Source organism: Sander lucioperca, chromosome 13 (genome assembly GCF_008315115.2).
Source record: "Sander lucioperca isolate FBNREF2018 chromosome 13, SLUC_FBN_1.2, whole genome shotgun sequence".
In the NCBI taxonomy this organism is placed as follows: domain Eukaryota; kingdom Metazoa; phylum Chordata; class Actinopteri; order Perciformes; family Percidae; genus Sander; species Sander lucioperca.
In genome coordinates, this window is record NC_050185.1 from 27,565,842 (window position 1) to 27,592,098 (window position 26,257).

Consider the following 26,257-nt stretch of genomic DNA (forward strand, 5'->3'; position numbering starts at 1 on the left):
AAAAATATCACACTCTCTCTGTAGTCTTACCGTTAGCTAGCTACCGTAAATGTAGGCTACTTTTAAAATGCCATATTTTCCCTCTGGGCTCACCAAAACGGACGTAAACGCATATTAACCAATCACTGCGCGTGATCGCTAGTAAACATATTACATCTTTGATGTCGTTTTTCAAGAATCGGTTTAGGAATCGGAATCGTTTTAAAAGTACCAGTTCAGCATCGGCAACGATACCCAACCCTAATCTGCAACCGGTCCGCTGCTCAAAATGCGTACAGATAACACGCCACTCGGCTTTAGAAAGTGGCGTGTATGTTTACGCAAAGTCATGATCACGTTGGTAATGCCGACCTTGTAATGCCGCTTTTCAAGCGATTCCACTGTCGCAGACTAATTTCTAATATCGGAATGAAATCACGAATCTTGCTCAACGCCAGGCCAATACAAAACATCAAATAAACTGGACGGGTCCCGGTGACACGAGGACAACACAAGGGTTAAATGTGAGATGGTGTCAGACTGTAGTCTTCCAGCAAGTCTGTTCAAAGTTCTTCTAGTGTCTGGTCGGCCAAGAGTATCAAAGGCTGACTTTAAATGCCTGGTCAGATTCTTTCATCGCATAGTTCCTCATTTAAGCCAAATTCTGACTATATTATAGGGTACATACTTCTCCTGCAGCTTATGTTGATACAGTACACTAACATTTGGAGAAGGATTTGTTTTTATTTATACGCAGCCCTACACCCGTTAGCAGCATAAATGTGTATCTCCGTGTGTACTTCGTCCACAGCAATCCCACCAATCGGTCCCAAAACGTCACAGTTAGAGAGGAAATTTCGTAAACAACATTCTTTGTAAATCCTTATAATCATTCCCCCGAAAGAACCAAGCAGGCCTGTCTTGTTGCATGATTCAAAATTTCTTAAAAAGTTGACATTTTCAGCGTGTAGCTCGCTAGCTCGAAGGTTGTTGCGGTCGTTTCCCGTAGCGAAGGGATTTTGAGAACGGCAACACACAGAGAGCGCAAGGTGAGGGGCAAATTCCTCTTCAAAGTCATGTCAGACAGTTTGGAAGTGGCCTCGTTTTCAAATCCTGTGCGATTGCTTTGAAATGCTGATATGACGGTCAGGAGATGATGCCATGCGTTAACCGGTGTCCAATTCTTCTTCTTGACCAAAACACACACACACACACACACACACACACAGACATTTTCCCTAGCAGCAACCTCTTTTGTGAAATGCAATGGAAGCCATCACCCTGTAGCCCAATTCTGATACAAAAAGACATATTTTTTTGCTTTTCTGCATCTGTCGCTAAACTTCGACAAAAAAAGTGTGTAAAGCCTCACAAAAAGGGCCATTATTTGCAGAATGCAGGCAGACATTAATAAAATATTGCCTCTGTCGGTGTTCCTCATCGATAGCAGGTCTTACAAATGGGCCACTGTCACTGAGGAACCCCCCCTCCGACACAACCACTAATTGGATTCTGAATATCAGAGGAGAGGACGGAGGAAAGGCAGCAGTCCTTTCAAACCTTCACAGGATAAACTGCAGCTGTTAAAATGACAGACGGAATGTCTTTATCTCTGCACTCTTGTTGTTGCCTTCCTGCTTCATACTTGCTTTCCTTTTTTTTGCCCCACCTTTGATTCCTTTCTCTTCATCTCCCCTCCATCATTCAGCTCGTTTGATGCCGTTTGGCAGCGGCCGCCTCTCGGGGCGGCTGCTGCTGATTCCGACGGACAGCTCAGACACTGAAGACAGCACGACCGGCGGGTCCTCAGATCTGTCTCTCCCACTCTCTCCATCCATCTTTATTTCCTTTCTCTCTCCTGTGATTTCCTTTTTAATGAACCCGAGAAAATGACAGCCCCCCATCTCGCCGAGTCAAACAGCATCGAAACCCGGCCATCACTTCAGTCCAAAACCAAGAGTGTTTGGGCAAGACCAGATCTGACGAGACGCTATTAAAGCAGAGCAAACCAAATTAGAACAGGGGAAGTAATCAAGACCAGAGTGAGGAGTGCTGTCTATCAAACTGTCTCAAAGGTCCCTGCTGGTTAATCCTGAAAGCTCTGTTTAGGATGCAGCCTGCCTGAAGGGCTCGCGCTCAAATAAACCTGTTACATGTGTTTCAGTTACAGCCAAAGGCTTTGCTTTACAGCCAAGTGATGAATTAATAATTAACCAAAGAGAAAATCCAATCTTCTTGTGACATTAACATACAGCGCCGTAAAATAAGTACACCAACACATTTGAAATAAACCAATGACGTTGAGGGAAAAGTCCTGACTTACAGCTTTGATTTGAGTGTTTACACATATATCAAATGGATAATGGGGGAACTGTAGCCCTTTAATAGCCCCCCAATTTTAGAGGATATGAAGTTATTAGTTATACATTGTTGTTATAATATAAGCACTTGTGGCCTTGACCAACTGCCACTTTCCTCATTTGAAAGCCATGATGTCTCTCTCTCTCTCATGGGTGGGCCAAATTCTCTGGGTGGTCAAAGCAGAGAAAGGGGAGGTAACCTTTCTCCTTATGATGTCATAAAGGGAAGATTCCAGATTGGCCCATCTGAGCTTTCATTTTCTCAAAGGCAGAGCAGGATACCCAGGGCTCGGTTTACACTTATCACCATTTCTAGCCTCTGGGGGACCATAGGCAGGCTGGGGGAACTCATATTAACGTTAAAAAAACTCAAAAAGTGAAATGTTCATGCCATGGGACCTTTAAAGACTGCATTACAGTTAAGTGATGTAATTTTCTGAACTTAGAAGACTATCTATTATTGACATTATTTGCCTTTACCCACTTAGTCATTGTATCCACATTTTGATTGATGATTTATAAAAATTGCCATAGTGTAAATATTTTGTGAAAGCACCAATCGTCCAATACAACATCGCCGCAATATCACTGCCTTGAGGTATTTGGTCAAAAATATTGCGATATTTGATTTCCTCCATTTCGCCCCGCTGTAGCTGCAGCCCTGATCTAAATATTATATATTAAATCATCTCAGAATGAAAATGTGCGGCAGGGTTTGACTCTGAAACGGAGGCTGAAGGGCTCCATAGGGTTGCTGCCACCTTTAGAGGAAAGGGCGATGACTTCACCTTCATAATGCGACAATAAATCAGCCCAGTAGCCATTAACCAGTAGGAGATTGATTCAGGCTACACTTTTGCACCTAATAAGAATGATTCTGACGTAACCTTCCTAATGACAGCCAGGGAGATTAAACAATAAACCCTTGCGTCGCATGTACAGCCCATTCAGCGAAAGGAGACGGGGGTGAGAAAGGTTACCTCGTCTAATTATGAACGGTTAATTTGACCTGGATAAATTGGAATACGGCTCCTCCGGTTTATTGAAGACTGGCGAGGCCATAAATCACCGTAATGAGAGTAGGTTGTCGTCTGCAAACACATTAGTCATTATTAGAATGTGAAGTCCAGGACATGAGGGCTCAGACATCATCGATGCCTGGGTTACCGCCGTAGACCCCGTTTAACACAACAGCCGAACATCCGCTGCCCTCCATCTGTTTCTGCAGCAGGAATGCGTTGCATTTTCCTCTGAGCCATTAATTAGAATTCAGTCACAAACACCAAGCACTAAGCAAACAAGAAGACATCACGCAGCGAGGCCAGCTGTGCTCCACAAGTATTCGAGGAAAATATAGCCTATGCATTTGATGACAATTTACCATAATCAGATTGTTAATATTTTGGTTCAGAAACCAGGTGCCTAAACCATCAAATGCATGCTCAGGGTTTTCCCTACCTTCCACTGTCGCAGACAAATTTCCAATATCGGAATGAAATCCTGAGAGTCTTGCTAGAGTCGGGGCGCTCCCGTCGTCTCCATCGTTTGGTGTGAGGTGGTCATAAAAATCTCACAGAAAGAAATAGACTGGAATGTGTGAATCTATTGGAAGCGTCGGCCATAAAAGGAGTAGTTTGAAAGTAACTGTTCCGCTGAAACAGATAAAAAAAGTATAAAGGAGGAGTTATTCTGATAGTTCGGCCGAGAAACCTTGGCATATACATTTGGTGCATGTCACCTGTTCTCCCTTTCGTGAAAGTTTGTTTGTTGCGTGAATAAAAATGCATTAGTCTGAACTCATTGTACTCAGCATTTGTTAAAGTCTTCATCTCATTTCCAGATATTGCCCGATATCACCAGTCAGTCTTTTTCCCCGTCTGGATGTTCCGACAAAATCAAACGTGTTTGATGTAATCGTAAGTTTGAAGTCTTGGTAGTGAAGTTCAATCACGTGAGCATTGTCCACAACCAATGGGTGCGCTCCCTCCAGCACCAAACAGGAAGCAGCAAAGAGCCAGTGTTGTTTATGGTTACAATGGCGCTGCGCTAAGCTAAACGCTAAAGAGGGAAAGTTGCTGATTTTCAACCCGCCTGAAGCGACTCATCCAACGGGAGTTTTAACGGCGAATAAACGCAGACCTCCGGGTACTGGAGACATTCATCTGCATGTACGGAAGAACAGGAAAATCTGCAAACTGTCCCTTAAGCTACCAGGTAACGCTAGCTGTAGGTAGCTATCTTGGTTGATTTTTTTTCAAAACAAATGTAGTTGTAGTCCTGCAAATTGTGACCATGCAAGATCTTCTAGTCTGTGACTAAAAACTCAGTGACATTATGACAGATTGTCTTTGGATGTGAGATGGTGTCAGACTTTTCAAAGTCTTTTCAGAGTCTTCTAGTGTACGGTAGGCATAGGCTGAATGAATTTCAAATCAATGTGAGCATCAAAACTAGGGCTGTCAGCATTAAATCTTTAATCGCAATGCGATTAAGGGCCGAGCATAACGTGTACATTTTTTTTTTAATCGCATGCCGGCATTTATTAATTTATTTTACACTTCACTCGGCTTTGCGTCGTGCCTAACAGGCTACTATTTTGACCCTTTGCAGCACCGTTACTTATCATCAAGCTGCCACTTCCTTCTCACACATCCTGCTGCTGCAAACGCTGTCTCATTAACCGGTGATCACTGGACGTCAGTGAGTAATCAACATTATTTAGGAGTTACTAAACACTATATTGACTCTAGTAAGGATAGGGATTTTTAGTTAGGTACTTGGAGGAATTGTGCAATAATGACAGATTCACACATTTTTCTTTTGTTTACAGTAAATAAATAATTACAAATCTTAAAATCAAGTTCATATCAATCAATCAAGTAACTTTCTTTGCATTCATTTGATTCCCAATCAAGATCCACTGGTAACAATTGCTTTCCATTGTTAATATGTACTTAAAAACTGTTCTGAAATGCAAAATAATACAATTTTAATCATGTGATAAAATATGCGATTAATCGTGATTAACTATAGAAATAATAAAAAAAAAAAAAATGTATCGTTTGACAGCCCTAATCAAAACTAACTGAATGACTTTTCTCAGAGCTAATGATTGTAGTTGGTCCCCAGTGGACTTTTTAAGCAAGTCTTATTTATTATCTGCTCCAGCTTTTCCAACGTTTTTTAGGTGATAATAATGGTCGAAATGATGTGAAATTCCATTGATTTTTCTAATTAAAAAACGTAACATTTTCTTGAGGTAGGACCCCTGAACCCCCTGCCAAATATGTACACCGATATCTTCCACAAACCTAGGGAAAACACAACATGCTATATTTCTATTCACACAAACAGTTATTCATTCCCTTCTGGTGAGTATTAATCAGATTTTTTGGAAGAGGCAGAGCAGATTTTTCAATTCAATTAACCTCAAATTACAGTTGATCCAATATGGCATCTGAATCCTGTCCTTCCAAGGTGCTGGATTACTTCCCAGAAGTCTTGGCAAAGCACCAAAGAGCCAAGCTGCTAATTCATTCCTCCAAAACATTCGGCTGCTGCTGTGAACTCCATCACGCATCCTTCCCCTTTTTTTTGCCGAGTGCCAGGCTGGGAATATTTGACGCTGCCCTTTTTGCAAGTGTCATTAAAAGGCACACCCCCCCCCAACCCCCCACCCCTCTTCCTCCTCCCGTCACACAAAAATACAGCTTAAATAGCTACTGAGGCAATGATAAGAGATGTATTACAGATGCGCGCCTTGCATTCATGTCGTAAAATGATGAAAGCAGCATTTTAAAAAGCAAGAGAGGACGGACTATTTCATGTCTCTGCCTTCAAGCGCTGTCACACATTTACAGCACATGCACACAACACTGAGATCTCTTTCAGGGCTGCAGCGTAACTGCTGCCTATTTCAATTTGATGGCCAATCAGTTTTTGTCAAATATTCTCTGCTCAATCTCAAACATACATGTATACACATATGTATATATATATATATATATATATATATATATATATATATATATATATATATATATATATATATATATATCATATCTACAGTTATGCATGAGAAATGTCATGCAAGAATTGAGCTAAAACCCAGCCCATTGCCAACAAATTACTTATTTCCTTATTATTGTTTTTTAATTATTTTTTCATTTATTACGGTTGAATATAACTAATTAATTTTTATTATAATTATAATAATTGAATATTAACACCAAACTAATTTAGACATCAGCGGTCAAAGAAGGTCACTGGTAATGAATACTTTGTGCATACTGGATTTGTGCTATATGTATGTGTAAAGCAATCATTTCGGAGTTCATTTGTCTACACATACTTACGTATGTCCGTGTGAGTATGCGTGTTTAGTTGTTGGGACTGTATTATGTCACTGTATTTCTTTAAAAAGCCAATAAACAAAGAACAGTCCATTGTAAAGTGTAAAGTGCTCAGAAGAATTTGCTATTTGCCTAAAATAATAAATGGTAACATTACAAAAAAGAAAACTGAAATGAAGCAGTGATACGGCAGAGGAACGTAAAGGGCAAAGCTGACTTCATAAGGACACAACAGTAACAGAAACACAGATAAAGTCACCGTTAGTCACTGTTAACACGGCAGCCCTGATGTTGGGTTCACTCTAAATCTCCAAACATCCCATCGACTGGCTCTGCTGTCGACTCCACGGCTGTAAAGATATCCCCATGGGGGTTGTTAATCCTTGAGAGAGTCTGAAGAGCAGCCTGCCGGCTCTCAGACCTGCGAGTTCAAGTTTTTATCACACATGCTGTCGTCTAGCTTCTGTTACCAGAGGATGACGAAAAAGACAAACGACTTTTTCGGGCCCATTTTTTTTTTTTTTTTTGGGAGGAGGGGGGAGGGTTTGGAAATCCATGTGGCCCAATAAAAAGATGTCAAGTTGTTTGTCAATGGATCATATGGAAATTATGACGGCTCAGAGAGCAAAGCGCAGAGCAGGTATTTGTCATCAAGGGTGGCAAGGAAGCTATTTCCCGTTACTAGGTAACGGCATGCTGTTATCTCATTGGTTGCGCTTTGGAAAGGTCAGCGGCAACTACGTCAAAGTTGAAATAATTCAAACTTTGAGCGCAGCGCAAAGCGGCAAATCCGAGCGGTGCGCGGCGCAAAGTTGGGCGCCACCGCCCACCCCAGTAGGAAATCAATGGAACGGCCGGCGCAAAGCGGTTTTGCCGCCTATCATGTGTAGGCCGCTTCAGCCTCTCTGCGTCCATCCTTCAGAGCTGCTCTTTGCAACTTACTGAACAGCCAAAAATCACGCCTCTGCGCTCAAGGGAAGACTATTAAAACAGTTTATCGGCATTTTAAGCCCCCAACGTCTTCTTCCAGGCAGCGCTGCCTGGAAGGCACTAGGGTTAGTTCAGTGGTTATGGTTATGGTTATGATTATGGTTAGGGTTAGGTGCCTTGAAGTCAACGGTCGCAGCGCTGCCTGGAGGGAGACGTTGGGGGCTTAAAACACCATCGAGCATTAAAACATAAAAACTAGTCTTACCCTGTCTTTTAATGGCCATTTCTCTTATCATCGCTCATTTCCTTCCCTTCGCCTTGTGCCTAATAGTAAACTTGTGTTTAGGATTGCTAAGATTGCGCACATTAAGCTGGCAGGATGCCAGTTTCTTCAGCCATTACACATGCTAATGACGGTCCTTGGGGATGCAGCTCCAATTCCCAATTTAAACTTCAATTAAACAGAAGTAGCCTAATGAAAACAATAATAAGCGCTTTATGGAAACCAGACAAGACAAAGCAGAAGTCGTGTTCGTGCTACGTGGGAGACGATAACTTTACAGGAGACTGTCCTCCCTCAAAAAAAAGCTCCCAGATGTTTTGTACAAGCAGCAATTCAGTAATTACGACGAAAGCATAGCAGGAAGTAAGGTCAGTGTTCCCCCTGCCATTATAAGGTTTAGGTGCAGCACCAGAGCTGTTTTGGGCACCACCTAGTCTATATCCACGACCTTTTACTTCCAGGATGTTGGTGCCAAAAATTCCACCGAATGTCCTTTTTTTCGACCGGATGTCCGTTACCTTCCTCTGTCTCTGTGTTGGCGTTCTAACCTCCGGTGGATTTCTGAGGACTATGGTTAACTGCTCCTCAGATCTCTGCAGGGTAAATTCAGACAGCTAGCTAGACTATCTGTCCAATCTGAGTTTTCTGTTGCACGACTAAAACAACCTTTGTTCCACCAAACAAACGCAGGATTTTCACCCAGGAGACCGCGGTTCATGTCCCGTTTGAAAAGAAAAGTAAACAGAGATTTTTTTTTTTTTTTTTTACTTAAAAAGGTCCCATGGCATGAAAATTTCACTTTATGAGTTTTTTTTTTAACATTAATATGAGTTCCCCCAGCCTGCCTATGGTCCCCCAGTGTCTAGAAATGGTGATAGGTGTAAACCGAGCCCTGGGTATCCTGCTCTGCCTTTGAGAAAATGAAAGCTCAGATGGGCCGATCTGGAATCTTCCCTTTATGACGTCATAAGGGGAAAGGTTACCTCCCCTTTCTCTGCTTTGCTCGCCGCCCACAGCTGCCCAGAGAATTTTGCCCGCCCATGAGGAAATAGAGCTACAACCGTGGTCGCAAGCTGGTCAAAGCCACACCCCCATCCTCCACCTCATAATTTAGCAAACGCTCCTGTGGGTCGTATTGAGCAGGGGTGTCAAACTCAACTTCCCTAAGGGCCAGACTGGAAAATGAAAATCACATCAAGGGCCAGACATATTTAGTTTACTGACATGCTTTTATTGAAAAGAAAAAGGCCAATATTTTGATGGTTTATTATTGCCAGTCTCATATATTCTTCTCACTTACAGTTTGGGCCTCATAAAGCCCCAAAAAAGTTGGCAAAAAAGTTCTTTAGTCATCACAGGAGAAAGTGACAGAAACGTTGAAAAAAGGAGCCAAAAAAGGGGAAAGTTGAAAAAAGGCTGATAAAGTGACAAAATTGTCTGAAAAAGCGGCAAACACGCCGGAAAAACGTCCACGACAAAAACAAGGTGGGCCAAAATTGATTGTGAACCTTAATTGAGTCTTGAGTTAGAGTGTATTGTGCCTTGAGTGTATCAGAGCAGTGTTTCTCAAATGGGGGTACGCATCCACCTCAGGACTGCTGGGGGTACGTGAGATTGTTGCTAAAGGAATGGCTTCTGAACATTTGAAATGTAGCATTTAGTAAATGTATCGTGCCGGCGCTGTACTGTTCCTCTTTATAAAAAGCGTCAAAATATCGAAAGACGCGACGAAATAATGTTGGAAAAAAAAGTGCCAAAAATGGCAAAAAGCAGCAAACATAGCGAGAGACACAAAGTTGACAATAATGTCGGAAAATGCGACACATTTTTAAAAAAGTGTTGAAAAAGATCGGAAAAAATCGACAAAAAAGGTTAACCCTCCTGTTGTCCTCGGTCTAATTTGACCCATTTTCAAAAAGTTTCTATATCAGAATTATTATTATTATTTTTTTCAACCGTATTGTCAAAAAGAAATAACGTGGATGGTTCCGTACAACGCTCTTCACAAGTAAAATAAATCATCAGTTCACTAATTTCATTGAATTTGGTTGTTTTATTAAATGTTATAGCATTTGAAGAAAATAAATAAAATAACGTTAAAAGAAAAAGCTTCAAAAACATTGAATAGTGACAAAAACATCGGGAAATGTGACAAAAGTGTCCAAAAAAGGGACAAAAACATGGGGAAAAGCTTCAAAATATGTCAAAAAGTGACAAAAACATCAGGAAAAGCTTCTAAAACATCGGGGTGAAGCGACAAAAGTGTCAAAAAAAACGGCCGAGGGCGCCAGGGTAGCTCACCTGGTAGAGTGGGCGCCCATATATAGAGGTTGACTCCTCGCCGTAGCAGGCCCGGGTTCGACTCTGACCTGCGGCCCTTTGCTGCATGTCATTCCCCCCTCTCTTTCCTCTTACATGTCTTCATCTGTCCTGTCAAAATAAAGGCCGAAAATGCCCAAAAAATAATCTAAAAAAAATAAATAAATAAAATAAAATGGCCAAAACGTTGAAAAAAAGTTTAAGTTTAACATTTTGACACAGAAAAACAAAAAGTTGCATGGTTGACGTGACAAAAAAAGTCTTGCTTTGCGCTGGTCAGGGGGTTCTTGGCTTAAAATAACTATTCTAAGGGGGGTACGTTATTGAAAAAAGTTTGAGAACCACTGTATTAGAGGGAAGGAACAAACGACCCACATTGTCAGACGTGTTGCTCTGGGAAGAGGACGGTGGAACATCAGACAGCTTTCTACTCAGTTATGTGATATTCCATCGAAATATTTTCTGACAAGCGTGTATTAAAAGATAACTCTCCCAATATGCCTTTCTCTCTCAATCGCTCCCTTTCCGCTAACATGCCCGGACACTTACAGGTGCTAATGAAGTCGGCCTCCACGGAGAACTGCTCTCACTCTCAAAGTACACTCCAATTAAAAAGGGGGAAAAAAATAAACACTTGCTAAAACGCGATTAGCGTGCTCCGCTGCGTCGTGCAGCCTCTCGTGTGAAATCATCGCCTTGTACCCCCTGGCCCTGAACACACAGCTTTATTAAGAGGGAACATTTTACCCCGCATATGGGTGGTGAAGTAAAGCAGTTTAATGGTGTTGAAATGTGTCTCAGACTCTGCTGCTTTGAACACACAAAGAAAAAACAGATTGATCCTACAGAATGAGCAGCGTTGGGCAGTAACGGAATACATGTACCGGCGTTACGTATTCAGAATACAAATTATGAGTAACTGTATTCTGTTATGGTTACAATTTAAATAGTTGGTATTTAGAATACAGTTACATTGTTGAAATCAATGGATTACGTGATGGTTTTTCTCTGTTTCACGAGTTTATTCACTCTCTTAATAAATTAAGGCAACTCCATGCATTTCCCACAAGCCCCAAAATCAGTCCTTCCAGAAAAATCCTTGATTATGCGGCACGTTTTCTTAAAAAATGCGATGGAATATGCGGGATATTTATTCAACTTTATGCGATGAAATTGCAAGAACTTGCAAAAACTGCGGTTTCATCGTGGCTTCATCGCGGGGTTTGCAGCTTTTCGATGATGTTCACATCGCGTAATTACATCACTTCATAACGTTCCCATGGCAACAGAGGAAAACGGCTGCTCTTGTGTGAAGTAAACGCAACATTTTTCAACTTTCTGCTAAGATATATGTGACTTTATTGCAACGAAAATGCGAGGATTATGAAATCATGCAAGCAAAGCAAATTGGCAATTTATGTGGCGAAAGTGCGGCGTAGTTGAATAAATGCGCCCCCGCATAAATATGCGGACTTTGGCTGATTATGCTTTGAATTATGCGATCGCGTAATCGCGTTTTTGTGGAGGGACTGCAAAATGAAAACGAAAAAATGAGCTACTTGTGTGATCACTGATAGAGGTAGAGATGGAGCTGGAACCGGCACAACAAAGCCAGGGCAGGAATGCGTTTCTATCTTGGAAATTCAAACAGCATTTCACATTAAAGAAAGAACAGGGAGAACCAAATATAACTGTGCAGTGCAACCTCTGCTTGCCAGCAACCAACCTCCTTTCAGTGTCCAAATTATTCCACCTCCCACCTCACTTACGTTACATTACGTTACTCAGATTGAGTAACGGAACGGAATACGTTACAAATTACATTTTTGGGCATGTATTCTGTATTTTGTAACGGAATAAGTTTTGAAAGTATCCTTCCCAACACTGAGAATGAGTGAGACCACCCCTAACCCCTAACCCTAAAAAATGTTGTGGGAGAAGAGGGCTTAAATTGAAGAGAAATGTAGGAACACAAAACCTTATTTTGAAAATGTCCTAGAAATGTGTGAACCTAAGGCCTAATTTTAGGAAGATTCTTAGAAATGTGGGACCATTGGGCTGTGGAAACATAGGGCCTAATTTTAAGAAAATTCTTAGAAATGTGGGAACATAGGGCTGTGGGACCATTTTGCGGGGGGTTCAGGCGTCCTTCCTCAAGAAAATGTTACGTTTTTCTTAAAAAAAAAAGAAGCAAATTCCCCATACATTTTGTGTCTCTTTGTGCTTCTCTGTGTAGTCGTGTTGTGTCTCTTTTTGGTCATTTTTGTTTTCTTTGGGGTTGTTTTGGGTCTCTGGGGTCATTTGGCGTCTCTTTCAGGCCTGATCACCCTATCGGGGTTGTATTCGTTATAACGACCGCCTCGCTCTACATTATCCCTTACGTATGAAATGTGCGATAACGTTGTTGAATATCTCGATAATGATATTACTTGCGATGAACAAACAGCTATTTAAGTCTACCGAGTTCTGCATTTCTGATGAGTTCAGTATTCTGCCAAAAAACAACACATTGCCTGTTGAATTTATAAAATAATTAAAGGAAATGACTTCCAACATTCTATTTTTGAACAAATTGAACATTAAATTGAATAAAAAAGACACCGCAAAAAAACCCTGATAGGTACATTTTTAATTGTGATATTTTCTTTCAACTAACACAAACAAATCGGAGTTTCCTTCCTGATATGTTGTAGCCTTTCGCGATATATCTATCGGGCAAGTTGATATCGTGATGTCGATAACAAATGATACATTGTGCAGCCCTTATCAGGGCCCGAGGAGGTCTACTGTGGCTCCGTCTCTTCTGTTTTGCTCCACTCTTTGGCAGGCAGCAATACATTGCGGTGCATGTACTTGTGCGCCTACATGTTGAGACGTGTAGATGACAGATGGCGAGCAGAGACTGGGATCAGTGGAGAAAGTAGCCCATTAGCTGAGCTAACCTTGAAAGTATCGGGGAGGTTGTGCAGCCGGAGTGAGCCAACACTCCCCCGCAGGGAGAGCCAGGGCTGAACATCCTCCCTGCACGAGCTGCCGAAATTCAATTACAGCCTAATGAAGAGTGAGCTGACCTCCCCTCACCATCACAGCCCTCCCTCCCTCCTCTCGTGCAGCTGGAGCTCATCATGGACTGTAGCTGGGCAGGTACAATGAATGAATGGTCTCGCATTGCCAGACCATTGCCAGCGCTGTGAAGGAAGGTCTGGCTAGTCCGGCATGGGAGAAAAACGTGCTCTGGTTTATTAGCATTTCTTTAAATCAATCACAATCGTCTTGGGCGGTGCTAAGCGCCAGACGGAGCCACGGTGCCTCTGCAAAATAGTCTCGGGAAGGACCTTGTTTTGGTGGAACATGTGTACGTTCAAAGGTTGTTTTAGTCGTGCAACAGAAAACTCAGATTGGACAGATAGTCTAGCTAGCTGTCTGGATTTACCCTGCAGAGATCTGAGGAGACTAATAAATGATTGACATAAGTAGGGCTGGCATATCGTTCACAAAAAAACATCCTCGTTGTGCGAACATTTTATTTCTTCTGCGTTTTCTTCTCTCCATTGTTTACGCGAGAACTTCCAGTATTTGGTGTGAACCGTCCAAAAAAATGCTTTCATTCTAGAAAGGAACCGGACCATGGATGGAGTTTAAGACGGACCGAGACTTCCTCTTTTTGTCGGACCAAATTCCGGCCCATTGCTTTTCACTGAGCCCTGATGAAGTGCGCCGGGCTTTGAAGGCTATTTGACATAGTCCGTCCATGTCCGTCACGTGATGCCCTCTGGCCCAAAACAACTTTTCCCCATAGACTTACAGTAGGGAGGGAAGTCTTGGGAAAGGTACTTCTTTTGTATTTCTGTAAACCAATCACAACTGTCTTGGGCGGCGCTAAGCTCCGGACGCAGCAACGGTGGCTCTGCTAAATAGTCTCTGGAAGGAACTTGTTTTGGTGGAACATTTGCACTCCGCGAAAAAAAAACACCACATACAATATTAAATGAAGTTAACTGTTGACACAATACAGTAACGTGATCTATTTATATTAGCTGGATACATGGTTAAATCACATTAGCTCTTACCAGTGCATCTCCGTGTGTACTTCGTCCACAGCAGTCCCACCAATCAGTCCCAAAACGTCCCAGTTAGAGAGGAAATGACCTAAACATATTGTTTGTAAATCTTTACAATCATTCCCCGAAAGAACCAAGCAGGTCTGCCTTGTTGCACCATCCAAATGTTCTTCTAAACTTGTCATTTTCAGCGTGTAGCTTGCGGTTGTTTCCCGAAGCGAACAGAGTTTAGGAACAGCAACACAATGAGAGGAAGGTGATGTCAGGCTTTATCTTGGAAATGTGCTTCCATTGATCCAGACTAATGTCGACCCTATTCACAGATACAGGTTGATAAAAGTCATGAACTCCACCTCTCTGTCTTTCGCCTCATCTCTCCCTCCCCTCCTCCCCTCTCTGAATGTTGTTTCATAATTGCTTCATTTCTCACTCTATGACTACATTTATCGTTCGTGCCTATTCATCCCCCGCCTCCACACTGAACTGCACTTTCATCTTTTCCTGCCAAAACATGATAACGATGTGACATGCCATTAAAAGCATGTCACATCGTCTCAAATTGCTAGCGCCAAATTGGCAGCCAAGTATACAGAACTAATTACTTTGTTAGGGGAAAAAAAAATGTAATCCACTCACTAAACACAAACGTTTCGGGATAGAATCAGTATCTTATCTTATTTTATATATATATATATATATATATATATATATATATACATACATACAGTCATGTGAACAAATTAGGACACCCATGCTAAAGTTGACTAAAAAAAGGAATAAAAAAATCATCTTTAGGAAATTGACCTTAATGCCTTAATTAAAAAAATGAGGACAAATCCAATCTTTAAGAACACCAATTTTCTTTGTGAATGAATAATGTATCGTAAATAAATAAATGTTCTTCCTTAAAATACAGGGGGCATTTGGCCTTTGGAATTAGAATAGCCCCACATCATCACATACCCTTCACCATACCTAGAGATTGGCATGGTTTTATTTCAGTTAGCCTAATAGCTGGTTTGATTTGCATTGATATGGATCTTATCTCAGTTAGCTATTAGGCTAACTTAGGGGCCAAGGGAACTTCATCAGGATGCATAGTATCCTGGATCCATGAAATAACTGGCCTTTAAAAATAAAAATCTGCCATCCTCTATGGGAATTTAACATAGGGGTATGTATAATTATGGCCCCTGTATTTTAAGGAAGAACATTTATTTATTTACAATACATTATTCATTCACAAAACAAATTGGTGTCCTTAAAAGGTCGGATTTTTCCTCATTTTTTTAATTAAGGCATTAAGATCAATTTCCAAAAGATGATTTTTTTATTCCTTTTTTTTTAGTCAACTTTAGCATGGGTATGAATACTTATGAGCAGCACTGTATATATATATATATATATATATATATATATATATATATATATATATATATATATAATTTGTGGAAGACTTAGGTGCGCTTTTTTGGCAGGGGGTTTAGGCGTCCTTCAGGAAAATGTTCAAAGTAAATTCTAGGAAATTCTAAGTAATGACAACGACACTGTCGGCACGTCCACATCATACAAGCCTTCCGTGATCACGCAGTTGCTAGTAGCCAAGGAGGACACGGAGGATTAAAAAAACATGATGGACTCTTCAGAAGAGGTCATTATCTTCACTTGAGTTTCTGCGCGGGAAAGTCACCGGACGCCACAATCTTCTGAACATAGCCATACTGAGAGATTCAGAGAGAGTTGTGTGGAGCTGATAGTCTTGATTAGCTTTGTAGCAACTCATTTGGCAATGGCTTGAATGTAACGGACGTTCATTAATATAAAAAAGTTACGCACTAAACCTTTAAATAAAGCAATTTCCCCAAACATTTTGAGTCTCTTTGTGGGATTTGGCATCTTGTTGTAGTCCTGTGTGTCTCTTTGTTGGTCATTTGTGTTTTGTAGTCGGTTTGTGTCCCTATGTGGTAGTTTTGCGTCTGTTTTTCCACATCATTTTGGACCATTATTATCACCATATGTGTGTCTAAAAGGTTGAAAAAGCTCGAAAAGTTTAAAGACAACACTTGCTAAAGAAGTCCATCTACAGTCATTAGATCTGAGAAAAGTCTTTTAGTTACATTCATTTGACTTAGGTGCTGCCCAACATGGCTCACGTGCCGCACCTAAACCTTATAATGGCAGGGAGATGCCCTGTCTCATTAACACTCGCGAAATAGTCTCATTTCTTCTGTTCTGCAGACAGCGGCCTAATAGATCCTATCCGGCTCCGGACAGCGACTGAATAATTGGACGGTCGATCTGGAGGCGGCGACAGGTTCCCATCGCAGCAGACCCTGCGGTGTGAATCAGAGCTGCCGCTGAGAGGGATTGTCTCTCCGTCACAGACCCCAGTTAACCATGATGGATAAATCTGGACTCACACTGTCCCTGGTTTCATGAAACTCTCCTATGAAGACGCCTATAAGCCCAATAAAAAAGCCAGAGATGAGATATGAAAGAAAAACATGAAGCCGTCCTATGGCTATCAAAATCCTTTTCAACCCTGTGGTTGCTTGGGATTTTAGGAATATTTAGCAACACAGCAAAAACGTGAATGATGTTCATTTCTAATGTAGCCATATTTTGCCCAGTATGTGTAAAATGCATCAACTCCTTGAGCTGACATGTGCACATAAATGTCACATACTTGCAGTAGTGTCATCCTAATATTATAGTGACTAAATACCCTTTCAACCAGGGTTGGCTTTGTGTTTGAAAGGGTTAACCCACGTTGACAGACTCGGCTTCGCAACGCACGTCGAGACGTGGGTCGGATGCGGGTCGATTTCAATATAATGCACACGATAAGGGTCGTTTTTAACCTTTTATTTATCCAGGTAAGTCGATTGTGAACAAATTCTCATTTGCAACGACGACCTGTCACATTCACACAGTTCCACATTCCTACCTGGAAGCTGGCCAGTACGACCACAGTCTGGTCTGCTGGCCACTGAGCAACTCCACTGGAGCGGTTGGAGGTTAAGGGCCTTGCTCAAGGGCACCTCAGTGGTGGTAGTGGGGGAGGGGACAAGCGCTGCTCTTTCACTTTTCCCCACCCAGATTTTATCCTCTGGGGTCTGGGGATTGAACCGGCGACCTCCCGGTCACAAGCCCTCTTCTTTAACCATTAGACCATTAGAAAAAAATCAGATTCAAACCGATCTTCGTTTGAATGATCCGATATTTCAAAATCCTGAGATTGATCTTTTAAGAGGCTCCGTTTTAAAGCCAGAGAGAAGCTATTGGTATCACGTGAAACTAAACCATCTATGGATTCCATGTTATGCTAAGAAACGCTCCAAAGTTAGGCGAGGGAGAAACCATGGCCATATTTTCTATTGAGGCTACTGGGGGAGGAACGATTGGTCCCTCTGCCTTTTCTCTGGTATGTTTTTCGTCTTTATGATTGTTGAATGTCAGTGGGAATAGAAAAAAGAGAAGAAGCAACACTTGTTTTTTGATTGAGGGACTGACACAGAAACCTGACATTTACCGTTGTCAATGATCTTCCACTGAGTGAAGTTTTCAGAGTCAATAGCAGCAGTGGTAAGCACTGAAGCTGATGGATCTACCGCATGTAGGAGCTTTGTTGGTGTGAACCCCACTCTTATATACTGTAACACATCTAAGCCACAGAATGAGGGATGCAACTAATGATCATTTTCAGAGCCCGGCCGATATATCAGCATAGCCAACTTGATCTTATTACATATTATATATTAGGGCTGGGTTCAAATGATCGATTCTCCAACTGAAATCCATCTCTGAGTGATCTGATCTCGACTCATAAAATCCTGAAATCGATCTTCTAATATCTGCCTTTTCACCATGGAAGTATGTGTAAAAAGTACTTTAAACTGACATTATGGGGGTTAGTTTCTTAACGTCAACTTCCTGGTTCTCCTTCTCCATAAACAACATGACATCAAGGAGAGGGTTAACTTTTCCTGCTACAGATTTCCCACCGATTTTAACTACTCTCCCCCAAAACCGGTTTTTCCATTTGCATTCACACTGGCCAAGTGGCCATAGGAACTGACCTTTTGTTATTATATTCACAGCCATCTAACCACCACTATGCGGAAAAGGGAAAAGACCCTGCCTTGAAGTAGGAGCTGAAAGAGTTACAGGAACTGCGGCCAGAGGAACTTAATAATCCCCAAATTGGTCCAGTCGGGACACGAGAAAAAAAGGGTTCTAGGAACGTTATGTTCAAGGAACTGCAAAAATCCCTCCGGTCGGAAAGCGGCTAATGACTCTAGAGTCGCTACTCACTCCCAAGGTAATCACCGTCACTCTCTCACTCGCTCTACCACGCATGCACACACACATGGCGGCCCTGCTATTCTCTTAAAGAGATCGACGCACACACCAACGCACAAGTAGAAACTTCAGGCCACTTACGTAGGCTACGGCGAAAGCTCTGCGTGGAGCCTCCGTACAACCATAGATCAAGCTTTAGGCGCAGCACCCCAGCCATTTTGGGCGGCACCTAAGAGCTGCTTACACACCAACCAGACGGCCAGCCGTCGGCAGAAAAGCCAGTCGGACTGATCAGTCGGGTCCCCGAGGTCCAAAAAAATGCCTCAAAACACACTGAGGCGACGCCGACTTGAGCATACGCTCTGCGCGTGTGCGAGACGTAATACGTCGCCATAGCAGCAGGCGGCGCTTCTCTGTATTGTTTCCCAAAAAATGAAAACCGGCAGCTGATTGGACGAACGCGTCACGTGGGTCTTTTTTCTCTGGAAATTCACAGCCAGACTGTCATGGCGGCTCGTTCAGAATACGATCTCATATTGGACTAAAATAGTTCACCGAAACGTGTTTCTGAAAACATTTTAAGAGAGAAATAGGCCGTGCAGTTGCTGAATCTGTCTGCATTTCAGATCAACAAAGGTCAGCTTAAAAGATTTGTCAGATTTTGAGAGGCTCATCCCACTCGCCATTTCCGGGTGAGTCCCGACTGCCCTGTCGCCGACTGAGCATGTCAGGTGGCCAAAATAAAGTCTGACAGCTCCTCCAACGGACGACGGCACGGAACTCACCGAACACTCGAGTCACTGACCTCGCCAGACGGTCCGACGGCCGATTATCAGCTTGGTGTGTCAGGGCCTTAAGCCTCATCTAAGTTAAATCAATGTGAGCAAATCAAAACTAACTAAATGACTGTTCTCGGATTGAATGATTGTAGTTGGACTTCTTTAGCAAGTTTTGTCTTTAATCTTTTTTGAGCGTTATTTATTTATCTGCTCTAGCCTTTTTCAACATTTTAGATACGGAAAAATAGAAAATATGGAAACTTAGAGGCAGGACCCCTAAACCGCCCTCGCCAAATACATGCACCTAAGTCTTCCACAAACCGAGGGACACAATTGACTAAAGACACAAGCATCGAGAGGGTATGAGGAAACAAAAGAGACGTTAAAGAAGATGAAGTGAGGAGAGCAGATAGAAACGGCAGGTTTTAGAGTTTGCGCGATGTTATCTGTGAGTCAGCGCTCTGCCTGAATGAACTGCTCCGACAACACCGAGGTGAGCGTGGGCGGGAGCGAGCGAGGAGGGACTGGGATCATTTCACGTTTACGAGGTGATAACAGATGAATATGGATGTAAATATTGCTAGATTGTCATTGCCATTCATTTTTTTCGTTCCCCGCACCACTCGTGGGCGGAACAGGAAATCATGATCATCACTTTGAAATCACAGGTGAGATTTTTCTCCAAACGATCTGCAACAGAACAGCTAGTGCAGAGAAGCGTGTTGGTGCGCTGCTTCCTTCTGACAGATTGTGTAATTTGGCAATTGCAAATATTGTGCTGTACAAAATTACAACTCTGAAACCGTCTTTTAATTCGCTGCCCGGCTACGTGTGTCTGTGCTTTTTTGTTGTTGCTTTTTTTGCATGTTTTTTTCTCTCTCTGAAAAACATACAATTTGCTAGAGGGAGGACCACTAAACCCCCCCGCCAAATACATTTACATGCACCTAAAATCTCCACAAACACGAACTAAAGAGACCATCGGAAGTCTGTTGGTGCGCTGCTTCCTTCTGACAGATTGCGTAATTTGGCAATTGCAAATATTGTGCTATACAAAAAAAAATCATCAGCCTGACTCACAGCGGATCATGTTTCCCTGCACTACACCTTGAAAACACAGCTCAGAGTAGTTTCCCCTCTACTCCTCTGGATGGAAACTAACTGGTGGTGGTTCTATTCTACGTGAATTCGCAAGATCTCGTGGGTCCTCGTGACTACAGCTGTCAGTCACGGCCGCAGCCGCTAATAGTCACTTAATCAGTCACGTAATAGTCAATCTTTGATTTTCTTCTCGTGTTTACTGATGTCGGCTCGAGGGAATAACGCGTTATTATGGAACCCACGCAACTTCTAGGAGGGACCCGCCCTTCAATAGCATTCACACGCTACTTTTGGCCAGGCATCGATGCTTACACAAGGTAAGGGAACCCGATTTGTTCAGGTCCTATCCCCTGACCAATCGGTTATCCTAACCTTAACCACTCGAGGTCAATGCCTAACCCCAACCAATCGGGCTGCTTCGTAGGGCGGGACTTGCCTAGAAGTTACGTGGGATCCATAATAACGTGGGAATAACAGCCTGTAAACTGGTTTCCTGGTGAAATCACAGAAGAAGTGTGGAGAATTGGAGTAATCTGCTTCTGTAAAAAAAAAACGGACAACGGACACTGATGAGTGGCCGTGCGCCATGTTGGTTTGAAAGTGCGTTTGTGGCGCAGGGCGTGTGTGATTAAAAGGCAGTGATCACTACAAGCTGATGTACATGATCGGGGTAAATGCCGATCCCTGATCAGTTAAAAACTACCAAAATCGGCTCCGATCCGATACTGTGATTGGGACATCCCTAAACAAAAGCATATCGTCCCAGCCCTAGTCTGTAAAGGGAAAAGATGTAGAGAAGCTGGGCGCAGTCGGAGTAAACAGACAGAGATTACCAAAGAAAAAGCCATCTGACCCCCGCCTGGAATCTGATGATCCTCGACCCACAACGATCCCCAACAGACACTATCACAGCTCCAGCTCTTCTCTTTGTCTTTCTTAGACATACTGTTAACCTGAAAACACTTTAGCATGGGCTCACACTCTGGGCAGACATATGATGCCAACATAAACAGTTTAAAAATGAAAAGAAGTCAATCCCCTGAGTCTTTTCCAGAACCCAGAGAGGAAAGTTTCCCGCCTAATTAAAACACAGAGTCGACTACAGCAGAGCACACAGATAGAAATCACCAGGTGTCCTTTGAGACAAATAGGAATAGTTGTGTTAATTATGATTTTAAAAAAAGGAGAGAAGAGGCTGTTCCTGCAACACGGCTCTGCAGCGAGGCTATAATTACACAACATAGAAACTGGGTACTAATTAGCACCTCAGACAAAACATGACTGCACCTTCATCAATTGTTTATCTTCCTGGTGTCGGCTGCGAGGTACCAAAAAAAAAAACAGCACCGACTGAGGTATAGTCTCACTATCTTATGGTGGGCAATCTTTGAGGTGGACCAGCTATTCTCATTTTGGTGACACCCTGCTCCTCCGAGTCTTGCTTTAGTGACGTCTCCTTCGCTGTAGTCTCGCATTGCTAGACCTTCTTCCACAGCGCCACAGAGGAAGGTCTGGCGAGTCCACACAGCATTCTGGGATGGGAGAAAAAACGTGCTCTGGTTTATTGGCATTAAATAGTCTCGGGAAGGAACCTGTTTTGGTGGAACATGTGTACGTTCAAAGGTTGTTTTAGTCGTGTGACAGAAAACTCAGATTGGACAGATAGTCTAGCTAGCTGTCTGGATTTACCCTGCAGAGATCTGAGGAGCAGTTAACCATAGTCCTCAGAAATCCACCGGAGGTTAGAACGCCAACACAAAGGAAGCGGAAGCTGACGGACATCCGGCCGAAAAGAAGGGCATTTGGCGGAATTTCCGGTGGCAACGGAGCAATCCCGTAAGTGAAAGTCGCGGATATAGACTACCGTCGCTGCAAGCAACAACCACTAGTCTTTATGTAAATAATTATGCGGTGATATGCAAAGGACTGATATGCAAAACACTCTAAGAACCTGAGAAAAACCCTGGCGGGTACCAAAAAAGTGAGTCGATAAACACAGCGATATACACCTCTGAATAAAAATATTCCTCCATATCCTTTCTTCTTTTTCTTTCTCTCTTCATATATCTTTAGCGCAATATTTGATATCTAAGGGAATGGAAAAGTGAACAGGAAATGATGTGTCACACAGTGGCTCTGAACCAGGCTTAATGATGAATACCTTGTTCCCTCCTCGGCTCAGACCCCGGCGATAATATTGCACTTGCCCCCCCGATTTATTATGCAAGGGTTCAAAGCTGTGCATTAACTCCAGAGTTCAAACTGATTATGCCGCCGCCTGTGTGAGAATACCAATGCACACCAGAAAGTGGGTTTTTCTCTTGACGTTGACGCAATGCCCTCATCCCCCACCATCTGTCCAGAGGCCACTGCAGTCTTTAGCTCCAAACACAATCGCTCAGGCAGCCTGCGAGGACGCGCCACGCTTTGCAGTCCAAACTAATCTACAGTCTGAGGACAGAAAAGTGGATATCGTCTTAAAAAAGATGAACACAAATATCTTTTAATTAGTTGAGCTATTTAAATAACAAAACAAGTTGACAAGTTCCAGCCGCCGTATGAGGATGGCATGTTCATTACACGGCAGAGAACGTAGTGGTTGGATGGATGAAAAAGAGAGAGACAACGTAGTTATACTAGATCTTAACCACTAACTGGGCAAATAATGTACAGTTTTTCATTAAAGTGTAGCCAGAGGAAAGGTTAACAGTTGGGTCGATTCCCCCTACTGCGGGGATGTTTTCAGGATTTCAGGATAATAACAAAATACACGAAAAAGGGCAGAGTTCTCAGACCAGGGCAAGCCAAGTCTTTGTATTCTCACTTTATATATCACTATAATCGACCTTTTTCACGGCAGACATGTTGACATGTCATAGTAGGAAAAGCACAGGTGTATTCCAAACCATTAATGATGGCTGCATTCCACTTAGGAGAGGCCCTGGTGTTGTGCATTACGGCTGTTGGATATAATTTGAATATTAAAAAAATCAATACTATTCGAATGCTAAAATTACTATTCGAATATTGCTTTTTTATGAATTTCTTAAATGTTTTATATGCAATCTTGCCTTTCTCGTCGCTTTGGCCTACACGCATGTGAAAATTAAACGTTTTTGTTTAGTCTGATGAACAATAAAGTTTTTGTTCCCTTAATACATACATCCACGCGGTATCATCATCACAACACTATCAAAAATGGCGGAGAGCGACCTGAGGGCACACCTGACAACGTTACACCCTGACAAGCTAGGCGATCTGTCCAAGGAATTGCCGCTAAAAACGGGCAAGAATGACTTTTTTTCTGCCTCTCTCGTCATCACGGGGCTTACCAGCTGTCCGCCAGGCGCTAACGGACAAACTGACACGTTCAAATGTAAAGATATCAACATCACGCAGGGGTCTGGATTTAAATATTTTATTCACGAGCTTGAGCCAAGGTACATTAAAGTTGACAAATCAAAGTCATTAATTTTGTCCCGCTGTTTTACTGTTAATAAGAAAGCGATCACCTGTTTTCAAAAGTTAGTTTTGTAATGTTAGACGTCCCTCTAGTGGACAGAATGTGTAACAACAACCACATGCTGATCGTCGCATTGGCCATCCATAAGCCTGGGTAATATCGTAAATATTAATAACAAGATGAGACAAGATTTGAGCATTTAATATTCGAATATTAAATAAAATAACAAATGGAATTCAAATAGTATTATAGAGGAAGATTGACAGCCCTATTGTGCATGCTGACTCACTGAACAAGCTTACTGGGACATTTGACGGAATTGAGCCATCGTTAAGGTTATCAATTTCAGCTGTGCTTTTCCTGCTATAACAAGTCAAAATGTCTGCTGTGAAAAAGGTCCATAGAGAGAGCGTGAATTGCACCATACGCTGAAAACCACGCCCACTGGAGGGAAAACAATCTGCGCCGAAATATGCAACCAAAGACTAAAAAGCAACAAAGTGCCTGTAGCTAGCTTAAAACATCAGATTTAAGCATGTCAAAGGATTATTTTAGAAACTTATGTCTACCAGAGAGGACAAGTTAGCTGTTAGTAAGCTAATGTTAGCAAGCTAAGGCCCTAGTAAACATAATGCTGCATAGCTTTCTGATTCATCCACATTCCACTGTAACACAAGCTGCATACTGTCAAAATAATTTAGCTTAACTTACAGATATACAGTAGTTAGCCTAAAACTGACATTTGGATGTTTGACTTGGTAAGTAAATGCTTTAACTTAAATTTTCAGAACTAGTTAGCCTGAAACTGACATTTGGATATTTGACTGGGTAACAAAATGCTGCTAACGTAACGCTGGGCATAACGTTAGCTTAGTTTCTTCCCATTCTTTCTGTTGATTCCTCAAGTCTGTATCCACTTTTGCCTTCCTAAAAGATGACCAAAAAAAGATGGCCAAGTCTGAGCGACCATCGTTGGCATTGTCACATGAGGCCAAAAGCGAGCGTTGCATCAACCAGAAGTTAGCAGCAGTGACTAGACATTATCCAGTCGTTAGCAAAAACAGCTAACCTAATTCAATTCAGTTTTATTTTTTAGTGTCAAATCATAACAGAAGTTATCTCAGGACACCTTACTTACAGAGTAGGTCTAGAACACACTCTACAATTTACAGAGACCCAACAATTCCCCCCACCAAGAGAAAGCCTTTGGTGCGACAACAGCGAGGAAAAACCTCCTTTAAACAGGCAGAACATTCCTGAAACACCGGCTCACCACTGCGTTTGTGTGTTTGTGTCTTTCTCCGTCTGTCTGCTTCTGATGTACAAAAGCAGGAGCATCTTGAGATCACATCTGGGCCTCTGCAGAAGCCGACTAATGCTTGTGTTTCTAAACAGCTCATTATTTGTGCAACAGTCACCAACACTTGCAAACAAATGACTCAGTGGTGTGTGTGTGTGTGTGTGTGTGTGTGTAAGAAGGAGAGAGACAGAGTAAGAAAAAGTCACACTCCACTAACAGCCTTACTTATTAGCATGCCCGTACTGACTGCATGTGTGCTCATGTATCTGTGTGGATGTGTGAGTGTGCGTGCTGTGTGTGTGTGTGTGTGTGTGTGTGTGTGTGTGTGTGTGTGTGTGTGTGTTTGTGTGTGAGTGTGTGAAAGAAGGAGAGAGACAGAGTAAGAAAAAGTCACACTCCACTAACAGCCTTACTTATTAGCATGCCCGTACTGACTGCATGTGTGCTCATGTATCTGTGTGGATGTGTGAGTGTGCGTGCTGTGTGTGTGTGTGTGTGTGTGTGTGTGTGTGTGTGTGTGTTTGTGTGTGAGTGTGTGAAAGAAGGAGAGAGACAGAGTAAGAAAAAGTCACACTCCACTAACAGCCTTACTTATTAGCATGCCCGTACTGACTGCATGTGTGCTCATGTTTCTGTGTGGATGTGTGAGTGTGCGTGCTGAGCGGCCCAGGTGTGTTCTGACCAGTGATGAGTGTGTGTGTGTGTGTGTGTGTGTGCGTGTGTTAAAAGCATTCGGGCAGCAACTTGGGGTTCAGTGTCTTGCTCAGGGACACTTTGACATGTGGCCGGGGGAGCCTGGGATTGAACCGCTAACCTTGCGGTTAAACAGCAAGAGACAACTCTCCCTCCGAGCCACAAGCCGCCCCAAGACTCACCACATGTAGTATTGAAAGATTCAGCTATAACCAGGCAATCAACTATGACATGACCGTTCAAAACTCCAGCACACGACGTAGAATCAATCGCGCAAATCTGTATTTTCTTGCACATGGAGGAGGTGTGTTACGTGTGCAGGTGTTTGCGTGTTC

General features: G+C 42.5%; 1 protein-coding gene across 1 annotated transcript in view; it reads right to left on the reverse strand.

The window, feature by feature from the left end:
• Positions 1–26,257, reverse strand: part of LOC116055960 (polypeptide N-acetylgalactosaminyltransferase 10-like) — a 122,770-nt gene that overhangs the window by 37,079 nt on the left and 59,434 nt on the right. The gene's annotated exons all lie outside the window — the stretch shown is intronic.